The sequence below is a fragment of the Benincasa hispida genome, unplaced genomic scaffold (genome assembly GCF_027475165.1).
Source record: "Benincasa hispida cultivar pf3 unplaced genomic scaffold, pf3_genome.v1.1 HicScf376, whole genome shotgun sequence".
In the NCBI taxonomy this organism is placed as follows: domain Eukaryota; kingdom Viridiplantae; phylum Streptophyta; class Magnoliopsida; order Cucurbitales; family Cucurbitaceae; genus Benincasa; species Benincasa hispida.
Genome location: NW_028326466.1, coordinates 1,502 through 18,000, shown reverse-complemented (window position 1 = coordinate 18,000; position 16,499 = coordinate 1,502). Strand labels below are relative to the sequence as shown.

The following is a 16,499-nucleotide window of genomic DNA, read 5'->3' as shown; positions in this document are numbered from 1 at the left end:
GATGAATGCAACATACATAAACAAGATAATCGCAAAGAATGAAGACTCCCTCGTTATGTTAGCTAACTGCTTCTCAACCCATTCAACTAATATAGCTACTCATGCATGAATAACAGAAAGTGAACAGATATAGAGAAAGAAATTCCATTCTTATAAATGAGTTGAGTACAAAATGACAATGGAAAGTAAAGGTAGAGAGTCTGGTAGCAATTCATTGCTGACCAAGGCTTTTTACACTGAATCTCTATTATGATCTACAAATGTTCCCGCTTCTGCAGGCGTCGGCCCTCTCTCTGTCTTGGAGCTTCCGGTGCTTTCTCAAGCTTACCGGAACGATCTACCGGCACACTTTCTTCCTCACGTCCGCCTTAAATTGAAAGAAAACTATGGACAGAGGCGTGAACTTGTAAGGTGATGAATTAATCGACTACTTAACCCCCTTCTCTGAAGAATACATTTGGTATTTATAGAGCTTCTATGGTGAAAGGCGGCTTCTCTCTCCCGGTTGTACAAATGGGACAGCTTTAATTCCTGATTGACGGCCCGAATAATTATCACCGATAAAGCTGAATGTACTTTGTGACCGTTATCAGCTGTCAACTTAATTTGGATCCGAATGTCATCAGCTTTCTGTCCTATCACTCTTAATTATCCTTTCATTCAGATGCACCCACCATGTTGCACTGACTAAGTTGCGGTGATTCTTCTTGGGCGAATGTTTGCGAGCACGATCAACGCAAAGTCTTGCAGTGAAGTTGCGCTCAACCAGTGAATTCCTATGATCGCCATCTTTGCATTGCGTTAACGCATATTTTGCACAAAAATATAAAGATCAACTGCTCTAATGCGTTGGACGCATGCGACCACAATATTATAGAATTTATGCTTAATGGACGCAATTTAACATATTTCATCAACGCAATCCAACATTGTTTAAGAACTTAGCACTATGATAACGTGCATTTTTGCCCGTTATCACACCCCCAAATTTAAACAATACTTGTCCTCAAGCGTAAGCTAAAGATTCCTTTAGCAAGTTAATCGCAAAGTTCTTTTCCTAGATTTCTCAAGAATACTTAGTTCAAATCCTATATGCTAGAATTTCCTTAAGTCTTATTCAAGTCTCTTCCTAAAATATTTCTAAGACTTAGGGATTGCAAGCTTAACTTTCAAAAGGACTTTACTAAATTTCGGAACATCACATGATTTATTTCAAAAAGAAAATTTTCCTCCGGGGTGTCAAATGATTTATCCTTGCACAAAAAATTTTTCCTTATTGCTATTTTTTTTTCTGACCTTGCGCTGATCTGAGTGCCTTGCCTTCGTTTTGGCTTGCCCCCACGTGTGTCATGCGGACATCCAACTAAGAGCAATGCACTCTTTCTCAGACTACACTCATATCGATTTGGCAGTGGAGTTGCGGTCATTGGTTTATGTGTTGATCCTGGTGACTTACTTTCGTTTTGGCTTGCCCCCACGTGTGTCATGCGGACATCCAACTACGGGCAAGTGCCTTTCACAACTTAACTCTTATCAACATAGGTTTTTCATTGCGTTGACAGTGGAGTTGTTATTCTCAAAATATATATATATATATATATATATATACATATACTTTTTTTTATAGCAAGGTCGAAAATAAATACCTCACCCTCAAATTTAAAATGTGGCAATGTCCTCATTGCCAAAAGAAATTAAAATAGGTCATGTGATGGTCATAGATGCTGGTAAAGAGAGTTCGAAAGAAAGCTAGCAAACCCGGAACTTCTAAAAATATTTCCTGAGATGACTATCGTAAGATTAAGTTGACTCTAATGTATACGAAAGACATAGAAGCATATTTTTCATCATTGAAATCATCCTTGGCAAAGAAACAACATGCGATGAACTACTAAATTTATCTACTTGTCAAATGATTGCTGTAATTAAGGAGGATGTGGTGATAAAACGTAAAATGCAATGTGATAACGCAAAATTTGAAATAAAGATAAGGAAGAGTACACCCCTAAATTTTGCGTTGTCGTCCGCATTGTGTATTGATGCATCCATCCTTGCGGCGATCTTTGCTTCTTTGGATTGCGGTGATGGAATGAGATCATTTGTTTCTTTACAATCCTGTGCCTTAATCCTTGTAAACAGACAAAGAGAGGGTCAAATGATTTTAAAACAAAACAACAAGTTTTTTTTTTAGAGAAAAATAAGTGAAATGCTGATAATAGTAAAATGACGAAGAGTTAAATGTTCAAGAGTTGAGTAAGGGATAGTCCGGGTTTTCCAACTTTGCAGAGACTATTTCTGGCTGGAAATCTCCTCTGCAATATGCCCTTTATCCGTTGTCCATTAACTATAAATGTTCGACTGCCATCCTCGATGATCAGTTCCACCGCACCATGTGGAAATATTTCTTTGATGATGAAGTGACTGGACCAGCGCGATTTTAATTTTCCCGGGAAGAGCCGCAATCTCGAATTGAAGAGTAAGACCTTTTGCCCGACTTGGAGGTTTCTAACGCATATGTGTTTGTCATACCAGCGCTTGGTGCGTTCTTTATAAATCTTCGCATTCTCGTATGCATTGACCCTCCATTCTTCTAGCTCGACCAGCTACAGTTTTCGCGCTTCCCCTACTTTCTTCAAATCAAAATTCAGTTTCTTGACCGCTCACAATGCCTTATACTTCAGCTCCAAAGGCAAATGACACGCCTTACCAAATACCAACACATAGGGGGACATACCTATTGGCAGTTTAAATGCGGTCTGGTATGCCCACAACGCATCATCAAGCTTCATCGCCCAATCTTTCCGCGAAGGTTTTAACACCTTCTCAAGTATCAACTTAATTTTACGATTGGACACTTCAGCCTAGCCATTTGTTTGTAGATGGTATGCGGTGGCCACCTTGTGGAGGATATTGTACTTACACAGCAGCTCATTTATATTGTGGTTGACAAAGTGTGATCCTTCATCACTTATGATGGCACAGGGAGTGTCAAAACGAGTGAAAGTATTTTTCTTGAGGAACTGGGAAACTACCGACGCATCACTTGCGACGCATGCAATTGCCTCTACCCACTTGGAAACATAATCGACGGCCAATAAGATATAATGCTTGCCATAAGAAGGAGGGAATGGTCCTATGAAATCAATCCCCCAGACGTCAAATAATTCCTACTCCAAGATAATGTTCATTGGCATTGCGTTCTTCCATGAAATGTTGCAAGTGCGTTGACACCGATCACATTTCGTTGCGTAGTTAACAGCAACCTTAAATAATGAAGGCCAAAAGAATCCACTTTGCAAAACTTTAGCTGCAGTACGTTGCCCTCCAAAGTGGCCTCCATATGGCGAATCGTGACACTGTGAAAATATGCGTTGTTGAGCAGCATTTTGTACGCATAATCGAATAATTTGGTCTGCACCTCTTCTATACAGATTCGGCTCATCCCAATAATAGTGTTTGCATTCATGCTTGAGCTTCCTTTGTTGATGGTAGGTGTAATCTTCAGAGAATTATTCACAAACCAAATAATTAACGATGTCCTCATACCAGGGCAATTTTTCTATATGAAACAGCTGCTCATCTAGAAACACAACACTCACTTCAAATTCATTGCAGTCAACCTCGGGATTTTCCAATCTGGATAAGTGATCCGTAACTTGATTTTCTGTCCCATTCTGATCAATTATCTCGATATCAAATTATTGAAGGAAGAGAACCCATCTGATCAACCTCGGCTTTGCGTCCTTTTATGACATCAAATATTTGATTGCCGAGTGATCAGTGTGAATGAATACCTTGGTTCCAAATAGATATGCCCGAAATTTTCCAACGCAAAAATCACAGCCAGGAGTTCTTTTTCAGTGGTGGTATAATTGATTTGAGCAGGGTTCAGAGTTTTACTTGCATATGCGATGGGGTGCAAAATAGTTTCTTCTTTTGCGCTAATGCGGCTCCCATCGCATACCCACTTGCATCGCACATGATTTCGAACGACAGTGTCCAATCCGATGCAATCAAGATGGGCGCGGTAATCAGCGCATCTTTTAAAACTTGGAATGCGTTGAGGCAATTGTTGTCAAATTCAAACCTTCTGTCCGCCTCTAACAACGCACTCAGTGGTCGTGCTATTTTAGAAAAGTCCTTAACGAATCGTCTGTAAAATCTAGCGTGCCCCAAGAAGCCTTGCACAGCCTTCACATTGGTTGGAGGTGGAAGCTTTTCAATTGCGTCGATCTTTGCTTTGTCTACCTCCAACCCTTCTCAGGATACCTTGTGTCCTAACACTATACCCTCTTTCACCATGAAGTGACATTTTTTCCAGCAGTTTTGTCTCTTCACATCTTTTCAGAATTTTCTCCAAATTGGCCAGGCAGACTTCATAAGTGTTCCCATAAACGGAGAAGTCATCCATAAATATTTCCACTGAGTCTTCAAAAAAATCTGAAAAGATCACCATCATGCACCTCTGGAACGTGCTCGGTGCATTGTAGAGACCAAACAGCATGTGGCGAAAAGTAAATGTCCCATATGGGCAGGTGAATGTGGTCTTGTCTTGGTCTTCAGGAGCTATCATGATTTGATTGTACCCGGCATATCCATCCAAGAAGCAGTAAAAATCATTCCCTGCTAGTCTGTCTAGCATTTGATCAATGAATGGCAGAGGGAAGTGATATTTCTTTGTGGCTGCATTCAATTTGCGGTAGTCCATACATATACGCCATCCAGTGATGGTTCTTTGCGGTATTAATCATTTGGGACTACTGTCATTCCGCCCTTCTTCGGCACACATTGCACGGGGCTGACCCACGTGCTATATGCAATGGGATAGATAATGCCTACATCCAGCTATTTGATAATCTCCTTTTTTACGACCTCCTTCATCGCAGGGTTAAGTATGCGTTGATTTTCAATAGTTTCCTTGTGGTCTTCCTCAAGACGAATATGGTGCATGCAGTACGCAGGGCTAATTCCTCTGATGCCAGTGAGCGTCCAACCAATTGTTCGCACATGTTTCTTGAGAATGCTCATCAACGCATTCTCTTGATCTTCGTTGAGCGCAGAGGAAATTATCACTGGTAGCTTCTCATTTTGCCCCAGAAATGTGTACTTCAAATGTGTTGGTAGGGTCTTCAGTTAAAGTGTTGGTGGTTCCACCAGGGAAAGTTGCGTTATTTTTCTTTCTTCTTTTGGCTCTTCTTCTTGTGTTGCGATCATTTCTTCGTCTTTATTTGTTTTTGCTACGATTGCATTGTAGGTAGCTACGGATGCGTTGGCATCCTCTTCTTCACACTCTTCATCAAACTTTTCTTCTTCAATCAAATTCAGGTCATCGTCAGAATCTTGTAGGTCTTCCTCATATGGGAATTTCATGTCACAAATTATGTTGAATTTGAGCTTCTGTCTGTTTATGCTCAAAGTGATTTCTCCCTTGTGCACATCAATTTGAGTACGACTCGTTGATAAGAAAGGTCACCCCAAAATGATGGGAACATCTTTGTCGGCCTCATAGTCTAGAATGATGAAGTCAGCTGTCAAAATAAATTTGTCAATCGTGATTAGCACATACTTCGCTTTACCTTCTGAATGAACCAGAGATTTGTCAACCAATTGAAGAGTCACTGATGTGGGCACGAGTTTCCCCACATTTAATTGTCTAAAGATTGACAGCGGCATCAAATTTATGCTGGCCTCTAATTCACACAAGGCTTGCCCAATATAGAGTCCTCCTATAGAGCAAGGAATAGTGAAGCTCCCAAGATCGCTCATCTTTGGTGAAATAATAGATTTGGAACTTTGCGTTAATGCCACCGTGGCAAATTTTCCAGTGCCTCTTTTTTTAGTTACCATGTCCTTTAGAAACTTGGCATAGGCAGGCATTTCCTCAATCGCTTCACTGAAAGGAATGTTAACATGTAATTGCTTTAACATGGATAAGAAGCGTTGGTACTGTACCTCTTTGTTTTTCTTCTTTCTTAGCCTCTGAGGGAAATGTGGTAACTAGACTTTCACGGTTCCCATTTCATTTGACTTTGAGGTTGATGCAACCTCAGGTTCTATTGCTTCATTTTCTCTTTCCTCTTCCTTCGTTACCGCAATCTCAGGCTCGGTTGCGATGGAAGTTGCTCTACTCTAATCCTTCTTTTCTCCCTCCACGGTCTTTCCACTGCGCAATGTCACAACCTGACATTGCTCCTTACCTGATCCTCCTGCATTGTGTGGAAGTTCGATAGAACTTGGCAACGCCCTTTGCGGCCGACTCTTCAGCTCATTTGCAATTTGGCCCATTTGCAATTCAAGGTTGTGGATGAACGTAGCCTGACTTTGAAGCATTGTCTCGTTTTTCTCTATATATTGCTTCAATAGGCTCTCTAGAGAAGAAGATTGTGTTGGTTGTTGTGAGCTACTTGCTTGGTTGCTCTGCTGACCGTTGTTGCGTTGGAAGAATCCTGGTGGCCCTTTCTTTTGCGCCACAGATTGAAAATTTTGTTGTTAATTCTTCCAAGCAAAATTGGGATGGTTTCTCCACCCGTGGTTATAAGTGTTTGAAAAGGGATTATTCTTTACAAAATATACAGATTGTGGATTTTGCGGGCAATCTTCCATTGCATGCCCATCACCGCAAGTCGAACACCTTGTGGTGTTTTGACTTATTGCGTTAATTTGCCCACCTTGTGGTGTTGGGCTGCTGATCGCCATTCCTTGAATCAAATTCGTCATTGCGGTCATTTGGTTTTGTAACGAAACAATGGCACCGTTATTTGCGTCAGAATTTTTGAGTCTCAATCTCTGGTCACTCTCCCTCCAGTCTTCATGGTTCTTGCAGATGCGGTCCAGAATATTCTTTGCCTTCTTGTAAGTTTTTTCAAGCAGACCACCAGCGGCTACGGCATTGGCAGTGGTCGACGAAGCAAGATTCAACGCGTGATAGAAAATTTCCATTTGAAGGCAGTCTGGTAGCCCATTATGTGGACAATTTCGGACCAACCTTTTAAACTTCGCCCAAGCATCGCTGAGCGATTCATCCATATCTTGTTCAAAATTAGTAATAATCTTTCTTCCTCTTGCGTTCTCGGTAGGTGGAAAATAATTTTTCATGAATTTCTCCACTACCTACTCCCAAGAAGTACTCTCCTAATTCGAGCGAACAAGCCCATTTCTTGGCCTGACACAGAGAGAGAATGGGAACAACATTAGTCGAACTTCTTCAATAGAGATGTTAGGGAACACAAAAGTATTGTAGATTTCAATAAAACTTTGGAGGTGGGCGTGCAGATCCTTGCCACGCCTTCCTTCGAATTGACCTGCAGTCTGGATCATCTGTAGCATCACAGATTTCATCTCGAATCTATTTTCGTCGAGAGCAGGCCTCATAATTCCCGAAGAGAAATCATAGAGGTTTGGCAATGCATAGTCCCTAATGGGCCTATTGCGATCGTTTGCCAACAGAATCGGATTCGCCATAACATTATTATCATTTGGTGCTCCTCCTCCAGGTTGCTCCGCCATCTCTTCTTTATCGGATTGTGGTTGCTATTGGCGGTCTCGTAGTCTCCTTCGAAATGTTCTCTCAATCTCCAGGTTGTAGTTCGCCAGAGATTAAGAGTTCTGCAAAGAAATCACAAAAATTACCCTTAACAACTATTTTGCTAAAGTCTCCGACAACGGCGCCAAAAACTTGATGCTCGTATTTATGAAGTATATGCGTTGATGGATTGCATTGTGCACTCAAGTTTGCCCAGCGGAATTCAAGTGTAAATTCCTCTGAGTTTCTTACTAAGTCCAGGGTCGAACACAGGGACTTGTGAAAATAGTTGCGTTGATAATGTTTATGAAAACTTTGTGGTAACCAAGTAATAAATAAAGTGTGGGTGTGTTGTTGCGTTGATGAAAAAGAAGTAAATAAAGGCGGCGGATTTGAGAAAGAGAGTTGCGTTGATAGATGAAATGAGTATGCGATGAACGGGTTGAGAAGATCTTTAGCTAGCATTACTCGGGAATGCGTCAAACTTTGGGATCATGTTACAACCATGCACAGCAAGTCATTTCCCCATGTAAATGCGATGCTCCTAAGTCTAGGACGCATGTGTTGAATGCAAAATGTCCATAGAGCTTATCCCTAAGTCTCTACTCTTGTCCTATGTGTTGATGCCAAATGCATGAAAGAAAGGTGACCGCATACAATCATATCTTATTGCTAAGATTCATGCGATGCGTTAATAACAAATAGTGCTCATTCCTAAGCGCCTATCTCTCGTTTATGCATTCTAATCTGGTTCTTCCAAACCAAGATTCTGACCTGACCTTCCCAAGTCTAGATCCTGTCCTTAGACTACCTGATAACTTGTAGAAATACAAGTTATTTATACTATTTTATTTAGATATTGCGGCTAAAAGGAAGAAAAGATACGCCGATAGTATGAAAATTGGCTAAGAAATGCGAGAATTATAAATTGTCCAATACGTCCACTGACACCATTGCGATGGTAGAATAGAATGTTTCAAGTCTGTTTTGTAGGAAATCAAGTCACCACATGCGTTCATGGCTCAAAGATAAAATGAACAACGCATCTACGTCGCATTGCGCCCGTCAATCAAGAATGAGAAACGATCAACGCAATGACGGTGCATGTGACAATCGATCAAGAGCTTAGCGTTCAACGCAAATTCAACTGCATGCGGTAATAAAAAAAAACACCGCATGCGAAGATAGATCGAAGATGTAAAAGAGCAACGCAATTGCAGAGGATTCAGACGCGTGTACAGCTGTCAATTGTGCATTTCTAATGGGATTGATTGCGTAACAGAAGGAATATTCAGTCCACCATTTCCGTAACTGCCTTAACAATAAAGTGGGGACCACACTGCAAAGAGTCAAAGGTTCGCCTATAAATAGCTTCTGCAATTCCATTGAAAGATATACGAGAATATAGGAATACTTGAGACTTGAGACTTGATACTTGAGTACTGGAATACATAGAAACGTGTATACTGATCTGAGAGAGAAACTGGTCTGAAGTGATTTCCAGAGAAGATCCGGGAAGAATCAAAAGACAAGGCCGAGAGGTGAGTCTCCAAGCAAGGAATTCTTTCAATCCCCGCCGTTGAAGCTCTATACAAAGGTCACTTCCACCATAAGAGCAAGCCTGAGAGAGAAGCTCTCTTCTTCATCCATTCCACACGCCGAAAAGCAAAACCTCCGTCCAGATCTGTGTTAAGATGTTGACACTCTTCTGTATTTGTTTCTATTTCTTTTTCATCACTTGTACTCATCTTCTTTACTCTATCATTCACACCATGTATCAGACGCTTAATCTTAGTATTAATTGTTATGATCATTTCCATTATCATCTCTCTGTCTATTTCCGTTCATCCATGATTCACTTTCTCCATGATATTTTCTTAATTCCCTGGATAATTAGTAAGAATTAAGCAAGTAAATTAATATGTGTTAAGGAAATAATTGTGTTTAGCTAAAGTATGCTAGATGGCATCTTCACCTGTGAGAGTAGAAGTGAAGATGTTATTCTGCCTATCAAGGGAGGGTTGGAAGAATGCATTAGCTAAAGTGAGAAGTACTTCCAGAGATGGAAACAATCTTGCGTTCATCACGTTTATCCCTGTTTCACCATAGAGATATGGGAACGCGGCCAATCACCGAGAGGTGTACAACAAGGGAAAGCAGAACCTTATTTATATCTTTAACTCAATTGATAAACTTGCGATGTTTTTACTATTTATTCTTCCTATTTCTGATTCATCCATAAATACTTGCCATCGCACACCACGATCCTTTGTATAAACTTCACAGTCAGTCTCGAACTCAGTATCGTGTGTCATGTATCTTGTATCTTGTATCATGTTAGTTTAGAATTTACCTTTTTAACGTACTTTTATTTTATCAATGCAATTTATGTTTATCGCAATTTAAATTCATGTACAAACCAAATCTTTTATTAATTGTAAAATCGGTCGCATGTATCACAAAAGTAACACATTAACGAAAACAATCCCTGTGTTCAACCTCGGATTATTCTGAGAAACTTATGTTGGAATTATACTTGGTTTCAGCGCAAGAAAACTTGTGACACGCATTACTCTATAGCATATAACAAGCATATAGTTAACAACGCATATTTAGAAGTAGTATCGCATAAAGTGTGCATGAGCAATAACACAGCATAACATTCCATCTTTTTCACCAAGTTTATGTTTTTAACGCATACACTTGTTCATTCATTCATATTCATATTTGTTCATATGTTGTAAGATATAAAAATAGCATTACAAGTTTATGGAAACATGAGCTTGTAGCACATTATCATGCATGCACAGTACACATTTCCATTCCAAGCGTATCAAGTTTATGGCGTCATTTCCAGGGATTGGTAATGGTTAGTGTTGAGTACGTTTGTGATATTTTGCAGGACAGATCTTTTTGTACTGACTGTTTATCGGGAAGAGCAGTCTGACGGTTTATGAGTACTGGAACTGATCCAGAATTCGAAGTTGACCCAGAGATTAAGCGTACATTTCACGCAAGAGCACACCAGAATAGAGCAAGGCGAAAGAGAGCCAACATGGCAGAAAAAAACAATAATAATGAGGTACCCGAAGTGAATCAAGGGGTGGGCCAACCAGCGCAAGATCCCGTTTTCCTTGCTGCTGACCACAACATCCCAATGAGGAACTACGCGGAGCCTAATCTGTATGAATTCTCGCCTGGAATTCACGTCCGATAGTTGAGAAGAATGCAAGATTCGAGATTAAATCGGTCATGCTCCAAATGATTTAGAATACGGGGCAATTTGGTGGTCTGCAAGGTGAAGACCCACATGCCCATTTGACCAGTTTTGTCGAGATGTGTGGTAACTTCTCCATACCTGGTGTTACCCCAGAAGGTATCAGACTTTACCTCTTCCCTTACACCTTGAGGGATGAGGCTAAGAGGTGGGCTCATTCACTGAAGCCAAATGAAATAACTTCCTCGGACCAGTTAATTGAACAGTTTATGAAGAAGTTCTTTCCTCTGGCAGTCAACGCAAGAAGACAAAAGAATGTGCTGAACTTTGAGCAGATGGATAACGAGACCCTAAGTACCACATGGGTGCAATTTAGAATATTAGTGAAGAATTGTCCGCATATCGGGATACCCATTGCGTTCTGATGGAAACGTTCTATAATAGCCTGAATAGATCAATGCAAGTTGTTGCTGATGCCTCCGCGGCAGGAGGTTTTATGGATAAAACATACACTGAAGCCAAGGTCATCCTTGACCGCATCTCATGGAATATGGATGACTGGGTTGATGACGGGTACGGAGGAATAGGCTCCGACAGAAGAAGAAATGATACTGTCATTGTGCTTGCGGAGACAATGACAACTTTGGCCGCACAAATGGTCACGGTAACCTCTATCCTCCAGTCGATGGCGCTTAATCAAGGTGCCCTCTCCCAAGGATCAGTGCAACCCAATGCGCCGGCACAAGTGGCCGCAATAAGTTGCATCCAATATGGAGAAGCCATGCGGTGGAAATGTACCCATCAAGCCCTCAGCAAGTATGCGCTATCCAGAATAATCCATATAACAACACGTATAATCCTGGTTGGAGGAATCACCCTAACTTCGTTTGGGGGGGAAATCATAACCAAGGTGGGCCAAGTAACCATCAGAACAGCAACTCTGGGAATCGAGGAAACCCCCTACCTTTTCACCAAAACCAGAATCAAGGGCATCAGAGACAGCCGCAAAACCAACCATCCTCTTCAAATACCTCTGGTAATTCATTGGAGTCCCTGCTCAAGCAATACATTGAGAAAAACGATGTTGTTATGCAGTCACAAGCGTCTTCAATCAGAAACTTGGAGATCCAAGTTGGGCAGCTGGCAGTCGAACTATATAATAGAACACCTGAAACACTGCCAAGTAATTCCGAAGCCTCAGGATCTCACGGGAATGAGCAATGTCCTTGAAGACATTGGGTAGGCAAGCTTGATCGCCTGCAGAGGTGTGGATTGCGTTCATCATGGAAAATTGTCTTCCAGTCCATATCTCAATTCTATGTTTACATGCTTTCTTAATTAATAGTTATTGCTTCATGAATTTTGTTATTTATGACTTCCTTAAACTTGCTTTCAATGCTTTATGAATTTATTTCTCATTTAATTCACTTGCGTTAATTTCCATGCTTTCTTTAATTTCCTTACTTTTCTATCTTAAATGCCTTATCCTTAAATTTTGGTGAATGATTGGGACAACTTTAATTCCTGACTGATGTGTCGGATAATTGTCACCGATAAAGCTGAATGTACTTCGTGACCGTTATCGGCTGTCAACTTAATTTGGATCCGACTGCCGTCAGCTTTCTATCCCATCGCTCTTAATTGTCCACCATGTTGTGCTGACCAAGTTGCGGTGATTCTTCTTGGGCGAATGTTTGCGAGCACGATCAACACAAAGTATTGCGGTGAAGTTGCGCTCAACCAATGTATTCCTATGATCGCAATCTCTGGATTGCGTTATCGCATATTCTGCACAAAAATGTAAAGATCAACTACTCTAATGTGTTGGCATGCGATCACAATATTATAGAATTTATGCTTAATGGACACAATTTAGACGCAATTTAACACATTTCATCAACGCAATCCAACATTGTTTAAGAACTTAGTACTATGATAACGTGCATTTCTACCCGTTATCACTATGCAATGAGTTTGCATATAGACTGGACCACGAAAATAGTCACTTTTCTTTATAACGACCGTTTACTGTTAAAACTGACTATTTCATTTATTTTATAACCTAGGTTAACTCGATCTTAATCCTGAGCTAGTTACGAACTCATATTTGTTCCGGATTATCCTTTGATCTGAAAACGGTGATAGTAGTCCAACAACACTACTCAATAAGCTTACCATTTTGGGGATAAGACCGGATGAATAGCTGGGGACTTAGCCTTGCAAGATGGAATTCACTCCTACCCTATTTAGGATTAGCAGATAGGTTGTTCTTGAACAATCGGTGCTCCGCCTTCTCATGATAGAGAAAGGATTTGATTCATAGAGATTATGAATCAGAATTGTTCATTAGAGGATTAGTAGAAACTTAAGGAAGAAGATGTATTCACAGGGGTAAAACGGTATTTTTGACCTAGCTGTGATTACAAACAACCTGTGAAGAATCGACTTACTGATTATGGTTATTAAGTGGACATAATATATCTACAGTGAGGGGAGTTCAACTATGGGCTATTGTGGAGTGTCCCATTAGTTAACAAACGGGGGTTAGATCGGACTAATGAATTTAACCGATTAATCTGGAATCATTAGAGCCCATGATCTGTAGGTCCGCGAGGTCCCCCTACTAGCTCATAAATGGATAAGCTTTAGGGTAGCTTGAGAAATTAATTTGAAACATTCAAATTAAATGGAACAAGAGAATATATATTTAAATATGATTTAAATATATGAAGATGATTATTGTGCAAAAATTAATTTAATATTTGATATTAAATTAATTTATGAAATTCATTTAAGAAATTCATTTTTGAATTAAAATGGTTTTGAAATCATTTTATGTTTTTAAAAGAAAAGTGAAAATCGTTTTTGCATGTTGTACAAAATGGAGAATGAATTTTTTCCATTACCTTCATTTTCATGGTCACACAAAGGCCATTATCTTCTCTTCATTAATTCTCCAAGCATGAGTTGCAAGCCATACACTTCACCTCTTTGCATGTTCATCTGCAATATATAAAGAAGATTGGAATCATTTGAGAAGAAGGAATGCATAATTTTTTAGAGAAAAATTATTGTGAGAAGAAACTGTTCTTCTTGTCCGGCTAATATGAGTTCTTCATTGTTCTTAACCTTTTCAGTTGATGGTTTAGAGGTGAAGGTGAAGGTGAACAACCAGCTCATTGTAAGACACTGTCTCGCATTTGTTGGCCCAAAGTCGCATTGGTCGTACAATCATTCCCATAGTAAATCAACAATTAATAAATAATTTTCCTTTATCAATGTTACAAATATAAAGTCAATTACAATGGGTTGGTTGCACAAGTTCAAACCATTGACTTTGGGTTGTTTGGGGGCCTAACATGAGATGGTATATCCTCACATCCTATATCATCTCAGTGTTTGGAGGCTCATTATCCTATCTCACCGATTTTAATTGTTTGTGGGCCCATTTTCGGAACGTTTTTAATATTTCACCGTCATTTTCTTTCGTGTATCGTATATCATCTCAGTGTTTGAACATATTCAATCACACTCGATCAAAACTCCCCAGACATCAGAACTCCCACCATCCTATATCATCTCAGCACCCTAAACAGCCCCTGGGTATCTTGAAGGTAATTTGGTTTGCCATTAGTACAAATATAAGAGTTGGTCCAAAGTTTGGAAGAATTTGAGCTTTCAATAGCCTACAAGCAAAGGCACTTCCCATCTTGAGTGATGGTGCCCAAATGGAGATAACTGTTAGAAATTTCTCTCCAAACGCTTTGTTGACCCAAGCAATCACTTGAGAGAGATACTCCAATGCCTTCTCCATTAGCTTGTAAATACAAAACATTTGTTGTCATCATGATTGAAGTCCCATCGTCACCATGACTCCATCTAACTTGAGGTTGGGCAATTGCTCAAAAATATTTGAGCATTGCCATTTGAAGCTTTGACACATTGACCACTTTATGGATGATACGTAACATAAGAAGATGATGCATTGGAGGTTGGATCTATATGCCACAAAATTCGCAAACTCTATCTTACACTTACAAATTGGTTTAATAATTTATGGTTTGTGTGTACTTAAAAAAAATGTCACAAAACTATTTTATTTCAAGGACCATTATTATTTATTATTAAAATAATTTATAAAATTACCTTGCAACATGGCTTCATAACTGAAGCTTCTTAGTAAAGTTAAGGTTTTGAATTTGAGTGTAATTAGCGTTGAGGACTCCAAATACTTTTATAGGCTCTATTTTAACTTCCCTATAATAATAACTACTCTGCCAAATCCAAAGTGCCCAATCCATGTCTTTTTTAGCAAGATGAGCTATGAATCAACTCATGTATCGATTTTCAGAATCATTTGTCCCTCTTTGATCATACCATAGTCACTAACAAACAAAGGAAATGGACTTGGTCCTTCCATTACAAATCCTGCATGGTCTACAAAACTATTGATAACATTTGCACAAATATTGCTCAATGGTTGTTGTACATACCTACTTTCATCTCTACTAAAAAAAATACAAGTGTACCTCAAAAACCAACTTATTATCTAAAGTTTTATGGTCAAGGGCTTCTCTTTTAAACATCGAAGATCATTGTCATAATTTAAGCCTGAAACAATCACTAAAATATATGGGTTTATGTTGTGGATTGTTGTTACTCTTTGAGTTACATAGTTGTTCCAATCATTTGCATTTTCCATTGTTCTTCGTATCTCATTTCGTAGGCTCGTTGCTATCACCTATACATGCCATAGAATCTTGTTTCAATGTTATGAAATAATGCAACATTTTCTAGTCTTTAAATGCTAAGAGTCCATTTTTTTATTAAAAAAAATGTGAGAAAATCTTGTAAGGTTACATACCGTTGATTTGTTGATAAATGTTGGGTGACTAAGCTCAAACCTTGTAACCATTCTTGAGGGTCAAAATTATGATTTCTAAATAATCATTGCTATCATCAAGAGAACACCACCACCTTGGTTGGCTAATATAGTTGTCAGCTATCACCATTAAACCGCTCGCCCCAAGCATACATCAACAATAACTTCATAGGCTTTGACAATGGTCTTGTTCAACACAAAGGGGTCACATTGAGCTAATCCAACTTTGGCTTATTTAGAATCTAAAAGGTCAAAGTTCTCTTCAATTGTCCTATTAGCATAACAGTAAATATGTGTGTTGCATATGTGAGACGCACAAAATTAAACTTCAACTTGATTGCCTCGTTAGCAAGTTCTTTTAATGGTCGATGGTTTAGGCCTTCGACCAACATGCTTTAGGTATGGGAAGGTCAATTCACACATACTAGCTTAACTCGACATCATGTTTGAGAATCAAGGATTCATCTTCCTCGAGTTGATAAAGATAAGGAATAAGTCGAAAGGGATGAAAACATAAATATCAGCATTAAGCATACAATGACTTGTAATGTTCTTCCCATTTAGGATCCTTAGGGATTGGTATCTTTTGTTCGTCTTTCTAATGTCTTATGGAAAAGATAGCAAAATAAATCATTATATACACCCTTTTAGGACGTCCAAAGGTTGTTGTAACTTGTAAAAAATCTTGTGTTTTTCTAAATCAAGAGATTAAGTTAATAATATGTTATATAATAATGGGATGTGGTTAAACCCTTGATAGATTCTATTAACTAACTAGCCAAGTCAAGAAATTTACGGTGAATATTGTGACTCATCTCAGATAAAATATTTCAACAATTTTCATACAAGGTGTTGTTCAGAAGAGACATTGGTTTCTA

The 16,499-nt window shown here is 39.3% G+C and overlaps 1 pseudogene; it reads right to left on the bottom strand.

The window, feature by feature from the left end:
* Nucleotides 1-14,314: 14,314 nt before the first annotated feature.
* Nucleotides 14,315-16,181, bottom strand: LOC120083984 (glycosyl hydrolase 5 family protein-like; annotated as a pseudogene).
* Between the last annotated feature and the right edge of the window lie 318 nt (nt 16,182-16,499).